Source organism: Peromyscus maniculatus, chromosome 1 (assembly GCF_049852395.1).
Source record: "Peromyscus maniculatus bairdii isolate BWxNUB_F1_BW_parent chromosome 1, HU_Pman_BW_mat_3.1, whole genome shotgun sequence".
Lineage (NCBI taxonomy): Eukaryota > Metazoa > Chordata > Mammalia > Rodentia > Cricetidae > Peromyscus > Peromyscus maniculatus.
Window position 1 is genome coordinate 169,216,492 of NC_134852.1, and position 21,868 is coordinate 169,238,359.

A 21,868-nucleotide genomic window follows, 5' to 3' on the forward strand; every position below is an offset into this window, starting at 1 on the left:
CAGAAGCCCGTGCTCAAATGCTCTATGCTGACCAGCATGCCTAACCATGGTAACAATATTTTTTAAATTGCCATGTTATTTTATATCTTATCTTTCAAAGTTTTTATTACATTTGTTTGTGCATGTGTGCTGTGGGATAATGCTTTTGTACACTGGTTTAATAAAACACTGATTGGCCAGTAGCCAGGCATGAAGTATAGGCAGGGTGAGCAGGCAAGGAGAATGCTGGGAAGAGGAAGAGCAGAGTCAGGAGTTGCCAGACAGACAGAGGAAGCAAGATGTGAAGGCAGAACTGAAGAAAGGTACCAAGTCACCAATGATAAGAATTATGGGTTAGTTTAAGTGTAAGAGCTAGTCAGTAATAAGCTTGAGCAAGTGGCCAAGCAATTGGAATTAATATTAAGCCTCAGTGTGATTATTTTATAAGCAGGCCACAGGACTACGGGTGCCTGGCAGGACCCAAGAACCTTCTGGCTACGTGTGTGTGTGTGTGTGTGTGTGTGTGTGTGTGTGTGTGTGTGTGAGAGAGAGAGAGAGAGAGAGAGAGAGAGAGAGAGAGAGAGAGAGAGAGATCATGAGCACAGCAACTCTTATAACATAAAACATTTAATTGGGGTGGGGTGGCTCACTTACAGTTTCAAAAGTTCAATATCATCATGGCACGAAGCATGGTGGTGTGCAGGCAGACACGGTGCTGGAGGAGTAGCTGAGTAGTGAGCAGAAAGGGATTGCTGCGCTCACTCAGTGTTCTCCCTCCCATTTTCCCATTTTAGTCTTACATCTTACAGGCAACAGGAAGTTGACTGAAACACTGGGTGCTATCCTGAGCATAAGAAACCTCAAAGCCTGCCCCCACAATGACACACTTCCTCTAACAAGGCCAAACCCACTCCAACAAAGCCACACCTCCTAATAGTGCCACTCCCTGTGAGATTATGGGGGTCAATTACATTCAAACTAACACATAAAGTATGTATGCATATGTGGAGATCAGAAGACAACTTTTAGGAGTTTACTCTCTCCCTTACCATATAGATCTCAAGAATCAAACTCAGGTCATCAGGCTTGGTAGCAATGGCTTTTACCTGCTCACCCAGCTTGCTGGCCAGGATATTTTATATTCTGTTTCTAACTGAATCTTTGAGATCCAGTGTCTCTTTTATGTTACAACATCCCCCGGTTCAGAACAGCCACGCAGCACATCCTCAAAGGCTATGGGTAGCAAGCACTTACCACGCTGGGCAGCACAGCTCTGAGGCAGAACTCCCACTCTGAACAAAGGGTGGGTCCAGGAAGATCTACTAAAGACCTTGAGAAGGAAGCTTTTAAAAGAGTCCTCCCCCGCCGGGCGGTGGTGGCGCACGCCTTTAATCCCAGCACTCGGGAGGCAGAGCCAGGCGGATCTCTGTGAGTTCGAGGCCAGCCTGGGCTACCAAGTGAGCTCCAGGAAAGGCGCAAAGCTACGCAGAGAAACCCTGTCTCGAAAAACCAAAAAAAAAAAAAAAAAAAAAAAAAAAAGAGTCCTCCCCGTGTTTACCCAGTTGTCCTTTTTGCAGAGATGCCTGGTGACACTCAGTCCCGTGCATCCTGTCCTTGCTTCTGGGTGCAACCTGACAGGTGGCTCATTCCCCTCACTGCCAGCTTGGGTTTCAGTTCACTGAGTCTCTATGTCAGATCACAGTCACAGATCCCTTACTAATATACCAAGCTTTCCTTTGAATTTCCTCCACTCACAGTTCCTTTGTATTTATATGAGTTTTCAGGGGAAAAAAATCATTTACTCTCATTTTAGTGAAGAAGTGAAAAAAACTACACATACAAATATTCAAGCTGCTGTCTTTAATCCACAAAATGTCTATATGATGAATATGAAATATTCTGTCCTTTTTAAGTTTTGCTCTACAGATTTTTATGAGGTGTCTGATGTTTGGTTGGAAACATCTACAACCCTCTGTCTGCAATAACTCTCTCCAAAACCAGGGAATGTTTGACTAAAGATTATCCATCCAATCCAGCTGACATTGGTCCACACAGCCATGCCCAGCTCAGCTGGCTCCAGTTCAACTGAGCATAGAACTCCAGCAGCCAAGTGAAAGCAGGCCATGAGTCAGCCATTGCCACCATCATAGACCTGGTGTCAATCACACTGACCAATTCTGTATAATGCTACTGCCTCTTTTCTTAACATGATGACTTCCTAGAATAATGCCACCTTCTCCAACCTTTATGCTCACTTCTGCTTTTGAGAGGCTCTACATTTTTTTTTTCTGATATCTTTTCTAGAATCTTGTCTGTTTGTTGCTTGTAGAGGCAAGGTCTGTCTGGCCTCAAATCCACTAACCACCTGCTTCAGTTCACGGATTCAGAGGAGTCAGTCCACAGTGATGGGAGAGTGCAGTGGAGCACAGTAGTTACCTCACAGCCAATCAGGGAGTAGAAAGGGATTGCTGCGCTCACTCAGTGTTCTCCCTCCCATTTTCCCATTTTAGTCCGTCTGGGTGCCCAGCCCATGAGGATGGTACCACTCACATTTAGAGAGGGTTTCCCCCCCTTTTCAGGTAGTTCTTTAGAACTGTCTTCACTGACACTCCCAGAGGTGCGACTCAATCTCCTACATGTTTCTAAATACAATCAAGTTGGCAATGAAGATTAACCATCATAGAAAGACAAAAAAAATGTAAAAATGCATGTATGAATACATATGTGTGTACATAGCTACATAAACTTGAGTATAGCTATATGTCGCCAGCTTTGTCTATAGTAAGAGAAACTCTCATAGCAATGAGCAAGCCTCATTTTTACCTTCTACGAGATATGTGTACTGGCCAGTTTCATGTCAATTTGATACAAGCAGAGTCATCAGAGAGGAAGGAACCTCAGTTGAGGAAATGCCTCCATGAGATCCTGCTGTAGGCATTTTCTTAATTAGTGATCAATGGGGGAGGGCCCAGCCTGTTGTGGGAGGGGCCATGCCTGGGCTGGCGGTCCTGGGTTCTATAAGAAAGCAAGCTGAGCAAGCCACGGGAAGCAAGCCAGTAAGCAGCACTCCTTCATGGCCTCTGCATCAGCGCCTGCTTTTGGATCCTGCCCTGTTTGAGTTCCTGTCCTGACTTCCCTCAGCGACGGACAGCAATGTGGAAGAATAAGCCAAATAAACCCTTTTCTCTCTAACTTGCTTTTCGGTCACAGTGTTTCACAGCAACAGAAACCCTAACTCAGATGATATGGTTCTCCACAGAAGAGCCAGCATATTTTGGAGAAAAATGCCAGGGCTGAGGCAAGGAAGCCGAGTACCTTGTACTCAAAAGCAAAGCAATGATGGGAGGCACAGCAAAAAGACATAGAAACTAATTTCAACATCAAACAGATGAGCACCACAATATCTTATAGTTGCCTGGAAAGACAGAAAAGTTGCCCTTGGCAACATAAACGTACAGATAAGCAGAAACTTTAGTGAAGAATGGGATATTTACACAGACCTTCCCCCACAAGATATTTTTATATCAGAAAATCTGCAATTGGAGTAACTATAAAAAGAGTAGTTTCCTAGGGGAGCAGGGTGCGTGGCAGACAGCCTTTAATCAAGTGATCAGTGTGCTGGGGACATTTAACTAAGAACTCCTCATAAGGCAGGAATGGAAAGAACAGGCTGACTTCTAACCACAGGTCTGTAATCTGTAAAAGTACTTACGGTGGTTGACTTTAGGTATCACTTTGACTGGATCATGGGGAGCCTAGAGAACTAATAAGGCATCCTTCTGGTTTCATCTATAAGGGTGTTTCCAGGGATGGTTTCGTATGAGTCAGGCAGATCTGCTCGGATGTGGGTGAGATAATCAAACTGGCGGGGAGTTCCAATGGAAGATCACAGAAGAGGGTAGTTCCTCCCTTCTCTTTCTGGGGTTTCAAAAGAATCCAGGGCTCTCAAGCCTTAGACCTTGAGTAGTAGTTATATCATCTAATTCTGAGACTGAGCCACCACTTGGCTTCCCAGCCTCTAACTTGCACTTCCACTGTGGGACTTTGTAAACTCTGTTATCTTGCAGGCAAATCTAATAAATGCATATATTCATGAATATGTATACAATATGTAAATATATTACAAATGTACTCTGTGTATAGTTGCATTTTTCAAAGGTCCCTAATACAGCATCCAATTCAGAAAGGTCAAGGCAAATTTTTAGGAACTAACTAATTTTATTATTTTCAATAAACTTACATTTTTCTAATCTTTAGATACAAGAAGACAATTCCATGAAAAACACTATGATTATTTATCTCTCTTCCTATCAAATTATCAAATCTGTTAAAAAATAATCACATACTAAATAAAGAAACAGAACGAGGCACCCAGGAAAGGAATCTGTGTGGTTTTCTCATTTTGCTGTGAGCAGCAGATTAACAACTCAATCATTGAATTACTCAAGTTGCTCTGTTAACATACTGAAGACTGTATAACACTGCTGAAATGAAGAAGTATTTCTAGTATGAACTGGGTAGAATTGATAAATCAGACATTCCATATCCTCAAGTTTGGACTCATAATGATAACTGTTTTTGGGGCTTCAGTAAAAAACAAAACTCTGCTGAGTAAAATTCGAACTTCACAATATTGGTTGCATGGGAAATGCCTCTCAATCACTTCCACTCACAGAGTGCTTCTCAGGATACCATTGGATGGTGTCTACTGGATGCTTGTATCCTGCAATGGGTGCAATGAACTCAGTCTTGCCATCAGTATTTGTGGCTAATACATTGAGAAACTTCAACTTTTCTTTTGCTGCAAAGTGCTCTATGGCCTTCTTGTAGTATTTTGGCCATGTGAGAATAGTATGAATGCAATGTGCTAATATTTCCTCCAGGGAAAAGTGTTCCATTAATAGATCCAAATAGTTCTGCATATTCTATATGTGTAGGATCAAGCCTTATGGGTACAGCTCTTTTGCCTGTAGACTCTATATACTTCACACAGGGTGTGGCAATATAGTATTTCCCCAACTGCCTCCTTCATACTGCATTTTTTAACTAATATTCCAATGATGGCTTTGTTGGGAGTACACTTGGGAGATCTGAACAGTCCAAGATTGGCCAGGAACTAATTCTTGCACACCACAGGAAGCTAAAATGATTGACAATGTCATACAACAGGAAATTCTAAAGAAACTCATTTGCTGCAGTAGTCACTGGAGAGTGACTGTGGTGATATTGTGTTCCCCAATATATTGTGCAACCTAGTAAACTTATCTGGGGTCAGAGAACAGAGCAGCCACTAGATACAGAGGTCAGAAAATGGTGGCACACATACCTTTAATCCTAACATTTCGAAGGCAGAGATCTGTCTGGATCTCTGTGAGTTCAAAGCCATACTGGAAACAGCTAGGCATGGTGACACACCTTTAATCCCAGGAAGTGATGGCAGGAAGCAGAAAGGTATATAAGGTGTGAGGACCAGGAACTAGAGCCTCTTTAAGCCTTTAGCTTTTAGCAGCAGTTCAGCTGAGATCCACTCGGATGAGGACATAGAGGTTTCCAGTTTGAGGAAACGAGATCAGCTGAGGAACTAGGGAGGTGAGGTTAGCCATGGCTGGTTCTGTTTCTCTGATCTTTCAGCATTCACCCCAATACCTGGCTCTGGTTTTGTTTTTATTAATAAGACCTTTTAAGATTTGTGCTACAAGTGACACTGGGACAGGGTCTGAGAATCTCAAATATAGTATAGTTATTATGGAATAGTCTTTTTGTACACCATGAAGATGTATTGCTCTCATTGGTCTAGTAAAGAGCTAATGGCCAATAGCTAGGCAGGAAGAGGTTAGGTGGGACTTATGGACAGGGAAAAAGAGTGTGGGGATGAAGAAGGACAGAGTCACCAGCGAGATGTAAAAGAAGGAGGACGTGTAGAAAAGGAGGTAACAAGTCATGCTATGTGGTAGCATGTAAATTAATAAATATAGGTTAATTTAAGTTGTAAGAGCCAGTGAGTAACAAGCTAAGCTATTGGCTGAGCATTTATAATTAATAATAAGTCTCTGTGTGGTTATTTGGGAGCTAGCAGTCCCAATGAAAAACCTCACCTACAGTAGCCACGTTAATTTACAGATTTTAAAAAAAGTTTTATTGTTATTATCTGGTGTGTGTGTGTGTGTGTGTGTGTGTGTGTGTGTGTGTGTGCTGAAGCACACATGCCAAGGAAAATTTTTTGGAGTCAATTTTCTCTTTCCACTGTGGGATCCAGGAACCAAATTCAAGTACTTTTAACTACCAAGATATCTCCCTGGGTCTAACTTACAGATTTTAACAAGTGTGTTGTGCTTTAGTGAAAGGATGTTCTTGTTTTCAGGAAACATCCACTCATCTAGCCAGAGGATTCAGCATGCTGGATTGTTTTAGGTGCTAGAGATAAAACTCAGAACCTCGCCCATGCTAAGACTATACTATACCATTGAATTATGCCTTCAACCCCTAGGTGTCAGTTTTAAGAATGGCAGAAAAAGCCAGACATGGTGGTTCACACCATTAATTCCAGCATCCAAGAGGCAGAGACAAGTGGGTCTCTATGAGGTCGAGGCCAGCCTACATTTCAAATTCCAGGCCACTAGGGATATACAGTAAGACCCTGACTTAAACAAACAAACAAACAAACAAAAAGAGAACAGAAACACACACACACACACACACACACACACACACACACACACACGGACAGAGACAGAGACAGAGACAGACAGACAGAGACAGACAGACAGAGAGAAGTATATGTATACGTGTAGCCTTCTTTCCCTGTTATTCTATCCCAGTACACAAGTGTCTCTGCGGTGCCAGTAGGAAGACATTCAATGGTGCCAGTCCACACACAGGTCCCTCCCAAGCCGTGTTCACAGGGAGTTACACACAGGTGGAGGAGGGAAAGCCACACCCAGTGTAAACAGGACAAAAAGGTCTTCCCACACTGTCACCGCAGACAAGCCCTCCAGCAAATAGACACAGGTGGGGTCAGAGAAGAAACGTGTCATGTTCCCCATCCATCAATAGGGAGAACACTTTCCTCCCCTTTTTAAAAAGCAAATATTACTTCTTAAGTGTTGAAATTTGTACCCTCCTTGCTTTAAAACGAAAAAACCCGGAGGCTGTCACTTTGAGAATGAGGATGGGGACAGGAGGGATTGGAGGAAGGAGACATGGGAAGAGGTGGTGTAGATGTAACAGTCTTATTAAATAAGAAACACAGAGCCAAGTGCAGAGTTAAAAGCCCAAGAGGTCAGAGCAGTAGCTGAGGGCTGAGACTTCAAACTGCCTTCTTACCCCTCGCTGCTGCTGCCGCCGTCCTTCCCCTGAGAAAGAGAGACCTACTTCCTGTGTGTCTGTCTTTTTATTGACTTTCTGTTCTGCCTTCTCATTGGTTCTAAACCCAACCACATGACCTCCTCATCACTGTCTATACAGACCTCCAGATCTCTAAGGTTGGTATTGAGATTAAAGGTGTGTGTCTCCAAACTGGCTATGTCCTTGAACACACAGACTCTCTGCCTGCCATGTAATTGGATTAAGGATGTATGCTACCACTGCCAGACTTCTGCTATGGCTTGCTATTAGCTCTGACACCCAGGAGACTTGATTTATTAACATACAAATAAAATCACATTTCAGCACAAATAAAATATAGGTTGGAGGGTAGAAAAGGAAAGGGGGAAGTTATGTAATTATATTTGAATTCAAAATGTATGAAAATGAACATATATATCAACAACAACAACAAAAATACAAAAAACAAAAAACAAAAAACAAAAAAAAAACTTATCCCAAGGAGAAATTCGATGTAGCTAGAGTTTTCCTGGGCCTACCTGGCCCATGGTCAGGACAAATCTCTCTCACCTGCCAGTCCCGCAGCTGCTCAGACCCAACCGAGTAAACACACAGAGACTTATATTGCTTACAAACTGTATGGCCGTGGCAGGCTTCTTGCTATCTAATTCTTCTATCTTAAATTAACCCATTTCTATTAATCTATAAGTTGCCACATGGCTTGTGGCTTACCGGTATCTTTTACATGTTTCTTGTCATGGCGGCAGCTGGCAGCGTCTCTGTCTCAGTCTTCCTGTTCCCAGAATTCTCCTCTCTCCTTGTTATGCCTATACTTCCTGCCTGGCTACTGGCCAATCAGTGTTTTATTTATCAACCAATCAAAGCAACACATTTAACATACAGAATATCCCACAGCAATTTGAAGTAGGAAGTTTCCTCAAAGGGCTTTTTGGAAAACTAAGGAAGAATAAGCCACCACTGTTCTTCCAGGGTTTCCTGTACTCTTGGAGTTGGTGCTCAGGCCTGTAGTCCTAGCATGCACTCTGGCTTTGTGCTGTGAGTGGGTGGCCAAGTGACCAAACACAGGCTTCCTAGTGGAGTGACCAGGTTCCACATCTGGCATCTGCCACTAGATGTTCCTCTGAGTGTTTCCTAGCCTGCACTAGGCCACAACTCTAGCCGTGTGGGTGGGAACAAGGTGCTCCTCCATCTGGGATTCTGAGAGGATGCTGTAAGGGCACCAGTTTAACATGGGCACATCCTCTGAAATAATTGCATATTTATTATTATACTGTATATAACATACATTAAATATCTGATCAAATAATACTGATAAAATATTAAATCTTGGAGCTGGAGAAATGGCTAAGCAGTTAAGAGCGCTGACTGCTCTTCCAAAGGACCTGGGTTCGATTCTCAGTACTCACTTGCCTTCTTTTGGCCCCCATTGGTATTGTGCCTACATGGCACACTAATAAACATGCAGGAAAACCACCATACACATAAAAAGAGGAGGTTTTAATAAAATATATACTACATCTTAGTCTTTCTTAGTTTGCTTTCTGGCTGCCATGAAATGAACAGCTCTCTCTGCCCTGCCAGCAAGGTGATACACTACCTGGCCATTAACCCAAAACAACAGAACCCACAGAACATAGACTGAAACCTTTTAACTGTAAACCAAAACAAACCTTTCTTCCTTTTAAGTTGACTGTTGCAGGCATTCTGTTTTAGTACCAGAAAACTGACTGAGACCCACAGCTAATGTGAAGGAGTCTACAAGCCTGGCTCTTTAGGAGAGGAGATCTTTCTTTCTTTACCTTTTGTCTTTGTTCCGGTTTCTAGTACAGATTGCTGGACCTATGCCTAGCCCTCTGTCTTCAAGTGGTTTACTTAATCTCTGCTTCTGACCTCACGCTGCCGCCTCCTCTTCTTTGTTTAACTCCTCCTGGGTACTTTGTGTAAGGACCGTTACGTCATCAGATCAAAACCACAGATTCATTCTCAACAGCCTCTCCACCTCAAATCAGTTTACTTCCTCACACCTACATAGTCCTTTTTGTCTTGTCAATAATATTCACAGGCCCCAGGGTCCAGGCATTGTCCTTCTTCTGCACTGATAAGATTCTTGAAATTATTATGAATGAATAAACGTACAAAGACAGCAATAATGTATGAAGAGGAATGTACAGCTGCCACAGTAGGATGGCTATAGTATTGTAGAGAAACAGTGGAGGCGACCTGAGAACCCAGAAAGGTAGCTCAGCATCTATGAAAACACTCGACAAAAGTATAATTTCAACTCAAGGAGGGAATTATTATCATCATCATTAATAAATGAAACTAACACAGCTATCCAGTCACCAAAGCAAAGTAAGCCTCTATCTCAATCAAGAAGAATAAGAAACAAACAACAACAAACTCCATAAAAAATAAAGACTCAAGCAAGACAAACCCAGTATAGTCTACGAACACCCAGGGTAGCTGAGGATTCTCAAGGAAACCAGAACTGCCGAAGCTTTTGTTTAGAGGACGTATGGGACCATGAATGAGTGGAACCATATACCCAGAAATACTCCAGGTACAAAATTAATCACTCAAAAAAAAATCTGATATGAAAGGTGGGAGTTGGTATCCCCCACACACAAAAATCTGGTCCACACGAACAGGAATGAGACAAGTCTGCACTGCTTGAGAGACGATTGTCTCATCTTTGGGCAGAATTTTCAAAATCTGACATACTATAATTTCCTAATTCGTCAGCTGTTAAAACCAAGGCAAGGATGGCTTTGCTGGGGACAAAGCACCCATCTTTTCCTGACAGTCCGAGAGCCATTGCTCCTGTCTCCTGAACCCCAAGGAGAGCGTGCTCACCCACTCACTTTCTCCCCTTCCTCTGCTAGAGATTGCTTCAAAGTTTCCAGGCAGCACATTTCCCGTTTGTGTTACTGTAGTTCGTTTTGTTTTGAATAAAAATCAATGTTCCTCTGCCTCGATGAGTAATTCCCTTTTTGAATTTTAAGTTAAGGTGAGGATTTTGTTAGTTGCCTTATGCTAGGGTTGGGAAGAAAAATAAATAGAAAATAAATAAATAAGCAAACAGACCGAGTTGGCAACACAGGAGGAAAATAGAACTTCATCATGTGTCTGAGACTATACTCACTTGTTACACCCAGGAAAGAACCATTTTAATCCAAACTCTGCACTCCTCTCCAAAAATATCCATCCAGACTAGAGGCAATACGCCCTGAAATGGCTTTATAGAAACCCAAGCTTAGAATCCACAGACTCTAGGTGACCCGCAGTGAGAAGGGCCAGACAGACTTAAGTTGTCTTCTAAAATGGTCTAGTGGAAGGAAGCAGACCACGGAGTTAAGGAACATCTGTTCTAGGCGGAGTTTCTTACCAAGGTCCTTGCTTTCCTGAACCTCCGTGTCCTCACCTGTAAAACGGGAAGGAAACCAGTAGCTGCTTAACATTCTGGTCTTGGATATAAAATGAGAGATCATACATACTCCTACCAGGAACCAGGCAGACCGAAAGGCCTCAACAAACAGCCCTTATTATTATTATTATTATTATTATTATTATTATTATTATTATTATTGTGTTCTTACAAAAACCCCTGAGCCCTGGGCTGGGATAGTAGCTGCATTTTCATCTCTTTTCCAGGCTACTCTGTTTCTGCTACATAATACAAAGGCCAGACACACGGAGATAATCAAACTCTGTCCTTCAGAGAGTGGGCTGTCATGGGGGAGCCTTGTAGGTTGTGTTGGACTGTGGTAAGAACTTGATGGTTGAGTGAGACTTTGTGCCTCCACAGAGTTTGGGTTATTTTGTTTTTGTTTGTTTGTTTGTTTTGGCTTTGTTTGTTTGAGATAAGGTTTCATATACGACAGGTTGGCCTCTGTCTTACAATGTATTTAAGGGTGTCTTTGAATTCTTAATCCTCTTTCCTCCGCCTGCCATACTTGACAATTTTTATTTGTTCTGTTTTATATAAGAAGTATACATGCACTTTCACTCCTAAGACTCTAACTCCTTCCCATCTGCAGGGTGATTACAATTCTGCCATTCTGTAGGCGGTCCATCTTTTTAAAATGAGCCTTTAGACTTTTCAGTAACCTTTCCTAACCATCCATCCTCAGACACTTGATCGCCCCCCCACACACAGAGGGAAAGAAAGCATTTGCAAGCCCACATCTGTTCTAGCTCTGTTCACTTTGATGCATTCTACCTCTGGGACATGTTTCCCCTTTAAGAGTCCCACAAGAAAGAGGACAGATAAAGTTGGTGTTTCTGTAGACCCACAGCTACACGGAAGACTTTGGAAGGCAGGCTAGGAGGGCGTTTTTCGTAAAATTGCTGAAAGGACAACTAGTCTCTGCTTTCATAAAAACAACAGTGGCTGGCATTGCCGCGTTCTTGGCGGGCTGCTGCCCCTAGAAGGCTCTTTTCTCTTCTTGTCTGCTTGTCCCAGACAAGGATGGGGAGGCCCGCGTGGCTCAGTAAGTTGTCTCAGCTGGCCGTCTTTACTCTGACTCAGGGGTTCGGCTTTTTCCCCAGGACCTCCACCCACAGGGGAAGCCTGAATTGCGGATTACTCAAGGCACACACAGCCTTTGAACCCCTCCCTGTGCAGACATGGAAGAATCTGATGGCTGCATTTGCTGATGCTTCCTCCCCAGAAATAAAGGAATGGCTGTAGCAGACCTGTGGACTCTCAATGAGCCCTTTGTGCAAGCACATTCCAGAAGTTTCATGAGCGATGATTGCAGAGAGGGCTCCTTTCCCCCCAGAAGTCATGGTCAAAAGGTTGCTATTTCAGCCGGCCTGGAACTCCTCCAGCAAACTCCTGGCTATATGCACTATGAATTGCTGATTTGAGAATCAGTGAACCTAACAATCTGAACAAAAAAAGGTAGAAAACAGCCAATGAAAAACTCAGAGGCCCTCATTTTCATGAGTAACATTTTTCTCTCTAGCATAATCCTTGGTAGCAAAATAGCTCAACATTCAAAAAAGAAAAGATTATGTAGAGCAAAGTTTCCTGACTGAAGGATTTGCAAGGGGTGAGATCTCTTGTTTTGTTTTGACATGATGTCATTAATTAGCATGGACTGGCATAGAAATAACTGTGTAGCCCAGGCTGGGCTTAAACTCTTAATTTTCCTGTTTTTGCCTCCTGAGGGCTAGACATGTATCACAGCTGGCACGTCTGTAGCAGGAATCTTAACAGGTCTTATTAATAAAATCAAACCTGGAGCCAAGGATTGGGGTGAACACTGGAAGATCAGAGACACAGAACAAGCCACAGCTAACCTCACCTGGCCAACTTCTCAGCTGATCTTGTTTCCTCAGACTGGAAGCCCCCGTGTCCTCATAGCCGAATGGCTCTCAGCTGAACTGTGCTGCTAGAAGCCTGAAAGCTTAACCAGCCAAATGCTTCTAGTTTCTGGTTCTCACACCTTATATACCTTTCTGCTTTCTACCATCACTCCCTGGGATTAAAGGCATGTGTCACCATGCCTGGCTGTTTCTAATGTGGCCTTGAACTCACAGAGATCCAGAGGGATTTCTACCTCTGAAATGCTAGGATTAAAGGTGTGAGTGCCACCATTTTCTAGCCTTTGTATCTAGTGGCTGTTCTGTCTCTGACCCCAGATAAGTTTATAAGGTGCACAATATTTTGGGGAACACAATACCACCACACACGTCTGTTTTGTTTTGTTTTTGTACAAATTTGTTGAGAATAGCTGGTATGATGAGGGGATATGTGTATTGTGCTCTTGATATTTGTTGAATGAGGGAGGGAGGGAGGGAGGGAGGGAGGGAGGGAGGGAGGGAGGAAGGGAGGGAGGGAACATTCCTCCTAGTAGGGGCCAGGGTGGTCCAAAAATATGATAGCAGAAGCAACAGAATTATAGTAACTGCTTTGAGATTGCCTTTCCTGGTGACTGACTTGGGAAATACCAGCTTCTAACACTGAAGTTACTGTTCTGAGATTACCACACTGACCATGAAGAAAACCATGTTGGACTATTTAGGGATTGTGGGATGTGATCAAAGGCAAGCTTTGAGGTAGGAGCTTTGAAGATTCTTAGAGAGAAAATTATCATTTGATATTATCCAGTAGAAGGCTGAACCATATGATGCTCGTTCATATGGCCTTTTGAAGGTACACTCAGCTTTCCCATCCTGAGTAAGAGCCTGCTGTCATGGAATGCCATGCTGAGGACCATGCTGAGGGTAATGGGTGATCAAATGCTTGTGTTATGCAAACCAGCAAGTATACAGTCAAGTTGATCTACACCACAGTATTCTTGCTGCTGTAACAAAAGGTCCTGATGAAGACAACCTAAGAGGGTTTGTTTGGGCTCAGTTTGAGGGGTGACAGTTCATCAGGGAAAGCATGTGAGCAAGAGCAAGAAGATGCTGGTCACTTTGAGCTTGCAGCCATGATGTAGAGAGGGATGAATTCTGGTGCTCATCTGGCTTTCTCCTTTTCCTCTTTTTATTGTCTGGACTTCTGCTTCATACAATGGAGCACACACATTTGTGGTAAACCTTCCCTCCTCAGCTAACCCTTTCTGGAAATCAAAGACACACACAGAGGAGAGTCTTCTAGGTGACTCCAAAACCAGTGAAGTTGGCAACAGTGATTAACTGTCACAACCAGGATCTACAAAAAATAGCCCAAAGTCCAAATCTGGGCTATGGGCTGTTTTTAATAAATAAAGATTTAACGGAACATGGCCACACTGACTCCTGTAATTATTGTTTATGACTGCTTTCACACTGCATGCTCAGAGCTGTACAGCCTCAATGCTTAGTTACTATCTGGCCATTTAGAGGAAAATGATGCTAACCCCTGAAACAAACAGCAAGCTGTGTGGGGAGGAAATGGTCTTGTGGTATTTATTCACTCATCAGGTATGTATTAGTCACCCAATGTGTGTAAGATACTCTGGTAGGTGCTGGGAATATAGCCCTCAACATGACCAATGCTGCTTACATAGAAGCAAATCAGGAAATGATCTAAATCAGATAGAAAGATATGGGTGCTGTTGCTATTGGTTGGAATGTATATTCCCCCAAGTTCATGTGTTAGTTAGTGTTGGGAGATGAGATTCTCAAACAATGATGAGGTCAGGAAGATTCTATTGGTGAAATTATTAAGGCCACTCCATGTAGTTAAAAGGAAGATTTATTTAGTGGGTAACTTACAAAAAAGGGAAAGGTAGGCCGTGGGGTCTGGGGAAGGTGTATTGAAGTCCAGCGGTGTTCTCTGGAGCTCTGCTCTGTCAACCTCCACCTCTAGGGTCCAGGAACAGAGAGAGAGTGCTGGCCCATCCAGATCTCGGGTCTCTCGGTCTCTCGGTGCCTCCCTTGGCCCTGCCTTTTAGGCGTGACAGTTGCCAAAGCCTCAATGGGGGTTGGAATTTCCAGATCAAAGCTGGAATGGCTACCCACTACAAGATTCTGACCTAATGAAAGATTGAAGCTATTATTTCAGTACTGGATGAGTTATTGTGGGAGTGAGTTCCTGATAAAAGGATGAGTTTGACACTTGTCTTCCCAACCTCTTGTTTTCTGGAATGTGATAATCCAGAATCAGGGACCAAACAAGTTTTGGTTGTTCATAAAATACCTAGTCTGCTGTAAATATAAGATAGCTATGGAGTACAATAAAGCATGAAAAGGAGATATAAGGTTGGTAGAAAGAAACAGGAGAGATTCCTCGATGTGTGGCCATCAAGGAAAAGGCCTTTTCAAAATCCAACATCATTTCATGATAAAAACCCTGGAGAGACTAGGAATGGAGAAAATGTATCTCAGCATAATAAAAGCCACGTATGATAAACCCATAGCTGTCATTAAATGGAGGAAAATTACAGCACTTCCACTAAGATCAGGAACAAGACAAGGAGTCCTCTCTCAACACTCCTATTCAGTGTTGTGCCTGAAGTCCTAGCAAGAGTACTAAAACAACAGAAGGAAATAATATCATGTAAATAAAAAAGGAAGACTTCAAAGTATCTCTGTTTGCAAACTACATTATATACAGAAGTCCCAAAGACTCTACCAGGAAATTCCTTGAGCTGACAAGCACTTTCAGCAAAGTAGCAGGCTGCAAAATCAACATACCCAATTTAATAGCTCCCTTATTTACAAAAAAAACTCAAAACAAAACCAAAACAACAACAAAACACTAAGAAAGAACTCAGGGAGAAAAAAATCACATTCACAATACACTTTGTAATTAACCCAACCGAGGAAGTAAAACTATAAAACTCCTGTGTAACAGAAGCTTTAAAGCATTGGCTTGTGAGAGGAGCAGTATCCCCCTGTGTAGGGTAACTACAAAAACAGTGGGGAGCAGAAAGCTGGGGAGATGCCTCGGTGGTTAAGAGTATATGCTGCATTTGCAAAGGACTTGAATTCAGCTTCCAGAACCTATATCAGGTGACTTACTATAGGGACTCGGATGCCTTCTTCTGGCTTCTACAGATACCACACACATGTGTGCACACATACACACATGCACACAAACATGAATAAAAAGTAAAATAACATTTAAAATATGTTCTTCGGAATCGTGTAAAATAGCGGGTTTCTCTCTGTCGTCTTCAAATATCCTTGCTGTTCTTTATCCCTCTACCACCCCTCATCTTACCCTGAACCCCCTTCTCTCTTACCTCCCCTCTATAGATGAGGAAACAATCCTTACCAGCTACACATAGGATACAGGATTAGGTCTAGACTACACAAAGAACTCAAAAAACTGAACACCAAGAAAAAAAAAACAAGACAGCTGAAAAAATGGGCTATGGAACTGAAGAGAGTTCTCGAAAGAAGAAACACAAATAGGTAAGAAAAAAAATGTTTAAGTATTCACCATCCTTGGCCATCAGAGAAACACAAATTAAAAGTACTTTGAGATTTTCATCCTAGCCCAGTTGGAATGGCTAAGAGAAAGAAAACAACTGGTAGCAAGGCTGTGGAGAAAGGGCTGTTGTGGGAGACCACAAACTATAGGGTGTGATCAAGAACCATGACTGGGAGGCTCTAGAACCCAGGGGAGAAATTCCTGATTTTATTCTTCCAAATAAAGAGTATTACACTGCCTTCTAAGTACTTAACTTGATAGCCATACTTAGTACTGCTTTCAGCCCTCATCAGAGAAGCTTCTTTTTGCAGTGCATGATGGTTAATACAGACTTACAACCGGCCAACGTGCAGAGAACAAGTGATTGGGGGTGTCCGGCCCTAAACGGGACATCTATAGCAATGAGCCTCCCTGCAGGCTTCAGAGAACGTTGTGAAAGAGGAAGTGCAAAGACTATAGTAGCCAGAGGTCAGGAAGGACTGCTGCAGAGCCATGGCTGGACGTGGCATGGCTCCTGTATTCATGGACTCACAGCAGCCATGCTTGCCTACACAGGACCTGCACAAGATCAAGCCAGTGAGCACCTCCAGCATGGATGGGAGGGGGCTCCCCACACTTAGCTGAGGAGCTATGGCAATTGCTAGTTCCTGGTAAGTTGCCCATGCTCCCATGGGTGGCCTTATAGCCATGCACAAAGGGACAGTCCTCACTGGACTCATTGAGCTATGTTAAAAGATAGGAAGTTAGTAGGGTGGTGGTATCTGAGAAGAGTTGGAAACAGAGAGTGAGGGATTGATATGAGCAAAATATACACTATACATGCAGAAAAGGCTTCAAAATAAATAAAGCTATTTTTAAAGATTATTTTATTTTTACATTATATATATATATATATATATATATATATATATATATATATATATATATATATGATCCACACATGTGTGCAGGTGCCTGCAGAAGCATGATAGGACTGGGTTACAGACAGTTGTATGAACTGTCCAGTGTGATTGCTGGGAACAAAACTTGGGTCCTCTGCAAGAACATCATGCACTCTTATCTACCGAGATAGCTCTGCAGCCCCAAAATGTATTTTTGACCTTTCCTCGAGCTAGCAATATATGTGTCACAATATTCTCAAGAAATGCTGAGCTGTGGCAGTCAGCCGGGTGATCCTGAGAGGAAACTGCCTGTACCATGCCCTATGGTCCCTAGTACTGTATTTAACCCATTCCATAGACAGTGCTTCATTTAACAAGGGAGTTTGCATCCTATGTGGCTTTGTACAATTCTATTTCCATTGTGAACATTCTGAGCACATATAAGGTGGAGTAGGCTAAGCATGATGCCAGCATATTAGATGTATCCAATATGTTCTCAATCTTAGGATGTTCTCAATTTACACTGGGTCTACCAGGCTGTAATAGAATTTTGGAGGCTGATTCTCCTAAAAGCACTGATTTTTCACTGGGACCTGCAGGATAAAGTTTGGTGTCTCTGCCTTCAGCTTTTATTTACTACTTTAAACCTTGGGACAGAGGCTGGGGTGTAGCTCAGTCAGTAGAGTGCTTGCCAATATACAGAAAGCCGTGGGTTTCTTCCCCAGCACTACATAAACACAGTGTGGTGGTTCATGTCCATCATTCTAGGTATTTCAGAGGTAATGGCTGGAGGATCGGAAGTTCAAGGTCAGCCTTTGCTAAATGAACCTGAGACCAGCCTGGGCCACAGGAAACACGAGCAGGGGAAAAATAATAAGCATACAAAAACCAAATCTCTGTCTGCACATCAGGTGCTTACTATTTCAGAGTGTTCAGCTGAAACTGATCATCCTCCTCCTTTATGGCTGAAGTCATAATCAACAGATTACCAACTACAATCTTTTATAACGTCTGGTTCTAAACCACCCAAACAAAGTGTAGATGTTTCCAGTCAATGCCCCAAACCTAAGAGGAACAAGCCTTTGCTGTAACAGTGCTGTTTTCCGGTCCTGATTTACTCATCCCCTGAGTCATTCTCTCCTACACTCACCTTGGATCTCAGCAACAACAGCCCTGACCATGAAGCACCGTGTGGCAGATACCAAAACTAACCTTTAGGCAGCACTTAACAGCATGGCTGATAGAAAGATAAACGGACCATAGTCCCACGAAGACTACTGACCACACATGCTTCCCGCTAGCACCAGGCTTTTGTTCTTCCTCTATGTGAGGCAAGTACCATTACCAACCTCCCTCAAGGACAGGATTGAAGATAATTGATCTCCATTTTCCCCTTCCCAGCATAGCTGTGTTGAAGAAACTCCTTTCCCATTACATCAAAATTTCTTTCAGAGTGGGTGAAGGGTCTTGGTATGTTGGGACACACACACACACACACACACACACACACACACACACACACACACACACGTTTCTGGCCTAGGACTCTGGTACACAAAGGCAAACCTCACTGTAAGTTGAGAAGTATCCACAGTAACTGATTGGAAGTTTAAGGCCATCCTGCTTCAGTTTGTAAAGCTATTTAAAACAATCAGTTACAGACCAGGAATGATGATGTATGCTATATAGCTGGTACTTATGAAGCCGAGGCAAGGGGGTAGCAAGTTTGAGGCCAACTTGTACACACCACAGAACTCTATTTTGAGAACAAATGAGACCAGAACTTGATAATGGGTAAAGTTTCATTTTCTACTTAAATACAGTCTTGTCTACAGTCACTCGTATTGGGTCCAAAATAATCACTGATATTTTTTTTCTGAAATTATCCTAGTTCATTAAGTTTAAAACAACTATTACATGTATTGCTTTTTCATGTAAATAAAAACATTTATTTTATATAGTGCAAAAGCAAGCTTAAAGGTTAATAGTTAGAAATAAGGAGATCTGGGCTATTATACAACCATTTAAGTGATGTGGGCATAGCCTGTACTACCCTGGGATGATGATGTTTCTCAAAGGAAAACAAATAATTAAAACCTCCCCTTCCTTCCTTCCTTCCTTCCTTCCTTCCTTCCTTCCTTCCTTCCTTCCTTCCTTCCTTCCTTCCTTCCCTCCTTCCTTTTGTTTTTAAAGCCATGGCTCATTTATTTTTTTTAATTTATTTTTCTCTCATATATTACATACCAACCACAGTTTCCCCTCCCTCCTCTCCTCCCAGTCCCCCTACCCCACAATATCCCCTCTCCTCCAGATCTATTCCTCCTCTTTCTCTTCAGAAAAGGGCTGGCCTCCAGGCATATCAACCTGTTTTTATGTCAATACCATATGTTTTTTTATTACTAAAGCTTTGTAGTAGTAGAGTTTGAAATCAGGGATGGTGATACCTCAGGAGTTCTTTTATTGTACAGGATTATTTTTAACTATGCTGTATTTTGTTTTGCTTTTCCATAGGAAGTTGAGTATTGTTCTTTCTAGCTCTGTAAAGAATTATGTTGAGATCTTGATGGGGATTGTGTTAAATCTGTAGATTGCTCTTGGTAAAATGGCCATTTTTACTATGTTAATCCTATCAATCCATGAGCATGGGAGATCTTTCCATCTTCTGATATCTTCTGTGAAGTTATGTCATACAGATCTTTCCCTTTCTTGTTTAGAGTTATCACAATATGTTTTATATTACTTGTGACTATTGTGAAAGGTGTTGCTGTTGTTTCCCTGAACTTTTTTTTCTTAGCCCATTTGTCGTTTGTATATAGGAGGGCTACTGATTTTTTTTTTTTTTTTTTTTGAGTTGTACTGAGCCACTTCGTTGAAGGAATTTATCAGCTATAGGAGATTCCTGGTAGAATTCTTGGGGTCACTTATGTATACCATCATATCATCTGTGAAAAGTGAAAGTTTGACTTCTTCCTTTCTAATTTGTATCACCTTGATCTCATTTTGTTTTTTTATTGCTCTAGCTAGAACTTCAAGTACTATATTGCATGGATATGGAGAGAGTGGACAGCCTTGTTTTGTTCCTGATTTTAGTGTAATTGCTTTGAGTTTCTCTCCATTTTAATTGGATGTTGGCTATAATTTTGCTGTAAATTGCCTTTATTATGTTTAGATATGTCCCTTGTATCTCTGATCTCTCCAAAACTTTTATAATGAAGGGGTGTTGGATTCTGTCAAAGGATTTTTAAGCATCTAATTAAATAATTATGTGGGTTTTTCTTTCAGTTTGTTTATATGGTGGATTGCATTGACAGATTTTTTTTTTTTTTTTTTTTTTTGGTTTTTTTCGAGACAGGGTTTCTCTGCGTAGCTTTGCGCCTTTCCTGGAGCTCACTTGGTAGCCCAGGCTGGCCTCGAACTCACAAAGATCCGCCTGGCTCTGCCTCCCGAGTGCTGGGATTAAAGGCGTGCGCCACCACGCCCGGCTGACAGATTTTTTTATATGTTGAACCACCCCTGCATCTCTGGGATGGCACCTGCTTGATCATGGTGGATAATCTTTTTGACAAGTTCTTGGATTTGGTTTTGGGAGTATTTTTGTGTGGAGTCCTGCCCCACCAGGAACTTAGGTCACCTGTGAAGAGGTGGCCTGGAACCAAGAAGGAAAGGTAAGTGCACTGCTAGCCAGTTTCCCAGCCTCCCTCTTACTGGGAGACAATCAGACCCAGCTGGGGAGTCAAGTCAAGCAAGAACTCATTTATTGTTAGGCGGTAAGCCTCTTTTAGACCAGAATACCTCAGAACCCTGGGGGAATGAAGGAACTGACCAATCACTTTAAAGGTCTCAGCATAAACAACTTGAGCTAATGTCCTTCTGCACCATTTGTCTCCAATCTCCATACAAACAACCCAATTAACTTCCTCTCAGCCATCCTTGTATCTACTCTCTACATAAACAGCTTTAACTTCCTCTCCACACCATCCTTTGTATCTAATCTCTGCATAAACAGCTTAAGCTCTATTTGTCTAACTTTCTCTTTGCAGCCCATGTATGCCCCACATTTTTGCATCAATATTCATGAGGGAAATTGGTCTGTAAATCTCTTTCTTTGTTGAATCTTTGTGTGGTTTGCATACCAAGGTGACTATGGCCTCCTAAAATGAATTTTGTAATGTTCCTTCTGTTTCTATTTTATGCAGTAATTTGAGTTGTATTGGTATTAGCTCTTCTTTGAAAGTCTGGTAGAATTCTCTACTAAAACTGTCTGGCCCTGGGCTTTTTTTGGTTTGGAGACTTTTAATGACTGCTTCTATTTCCTTAGGGGTTATAGGTCTATCTAAATTGTTTATCTGGCCTGGGCTACAGAGTGAGTTCCAGGAGTGAGTTCCAGGAAAGGCACAAAGCTACACAGAGAAACCCTGTCTCGAAAAACCAAAAAAAAAAGTTTATCTGATATTGATTTAACTTTGGTAAGTGGTATCTATCAAGAAAATTGTTCATTTCTTTTAGAATTTCCAGTTTGGTGGAGTACAGGTTTTCAAAGTCTGTCCTTATGATTCCCTAGATTTCCTTGGTGTCTGTTATTTTCTCCCCCTTTTTGTTTCTGATTTTGTTAATTTGGATATTCTTTCTCTATCTTTTTTTTGTTTGTTTGTTTTTTGTTTTTTTGAGACAGGGTTTCTCTGTGTAGCTTTGCGCCTTTCCTGGAACTCACTTGGTAGCCCAGGCTGGCCTCGAACTCACAGAGATCCACCTGGCTCTGCCTCCCGAGTGCTGGGATTAAAGGCGTGCGCCA